Here is a 1,517-nt window from a genome sequence, read left to right on the forward strand (position 1 = left end):
AAAAAAAAAAAGCAACGAAGGAAGCAGTAAATGGACTTACATATTTAAGACCTAACTAAATGTAATTTAAGAACTAACATGCGGCTAATGTAAAGCTAGCAGAGCTTGGAGAGTTGGTTATCTGGTTGCTAGGCACGCACACAGGTCAGGAGCTGCCGTTGCCATGGCAATGTGAGAATCTGCCCAGAATTTGGCTTCTACATGGCTTCAAACAATTGCAAATCATGTGAAAACCGTTACTTCTTTTCAAAAACCGAAAACACCGTGACAGACACTGAAGCCAGAAGTTTCTTACAGTCTCTATTTTATTCAGATATTCCTTAAAATTAGTGAGTAAGCTCAGTGCGAAGACAGAGTGAGATTCTTTTGAAAAAAAAAGACGATTACCTTAGGTGTCAATGAGAGTGAGACAGGTATTGCTGCTGTACTCGGCACCCCCGTTTAAATTTTGTGCAGACCCTGCCTGTCAGAATTACATTTTATGACTCCCAAAAACTATGTCTACATTTTGAGAAAGAATTATTTGTCTCCTTTTTACGGTTTGGCCATGAGCTCGAGTTAAAAATAAAAATAAAGGTTATTTTTTACTGCTTCACGCACTCTAGCCAACTGACGCTGTCACTCTAACTTTGAAGAAAAAGTGATTTCCACTCCTCCTTTGAGTGCTCATAGTTTGAAAAGTTTACATGTTATGTAAAAACAGTTGTTGTGTTTTGGAGAGAGCAGAAGTTTTTAACACCAAAAGTCATAGCACCTCTTTCGGGATCAAGACGCATGTTTTGATGTATATATTACCGGGGTTTTCTCAAAGCTGAGGAATATTAATAGATGCCTCGGGGCTTCGCCCTGATACACTCCTCTCAGCTATTCTAGCTGTAGAGGAGTGCCTCGGAGTTGAGCACCCGTGGCACTAATTAGATTAGTCCACTTCCTTGGCTGAGGTGTTGTATAGCCTGGCATTGGAAACAAAGGATCTCCTGAACCTCTCTGTTCTGCAGTGCAGTGAGATGAGACGTTTGCTGACCTGTAGCTGCTTCTCTGTCCTGCCAGAATGTTGTAGAGAGGATGGTTGGTATTGTCTAAGATGGCCTCCATCTTACGGTGCATGCATCTCTCCACAACAGTCCTGATGAGTCCAGACTCCTGCCAAGCACATACCCAGCCTTTTTGACCAGCTTGTCCAGTCTCTTTGTGTTCATGTCTCACATACTGCTGCCCCAGCAGACTGCAGCATAAAAAAGTACACTGGCCACTACTGACTGATAAAAAATTTTCAGCATTTCACTGCAGATCTCAGAGGACCTGAGCTTCCTGAGGAAAAAGAGCCGGCTCTGCCCCTTCTGGTAGATGGCATCCGTGTTCAGGGACCAGTCCAGTTTACTGTCCAGGTGCACACTTAGGGATTTACAAGTGTGCACCACCTCAATGTCCTTCCCTCGAATGATGACTGGCTGAAGGGTGGGCCTACACCTCTGAAAGTCGATGACCATCTCCTTGGTCTTGGAGGTGTTCAGAAG

The sequence above is a fragment of the Seriola lalandi genome, unplaced genomic scaffold (assembly GCF_002814215.2).
Source record: "Seriola lalandi dorsalis isolate HSWRI2012SDOR001 ecotype SW California unplaced genomic scaffold, Sedor1 jcf7180002054584, whole genome shotgun sequence".
Taxonomy (NCBI): Eukaryota; Metazoa; Chordata; class Actinopteri; order Carangiformes; family Carangidae; genus Seriola; species Seriola lalandi.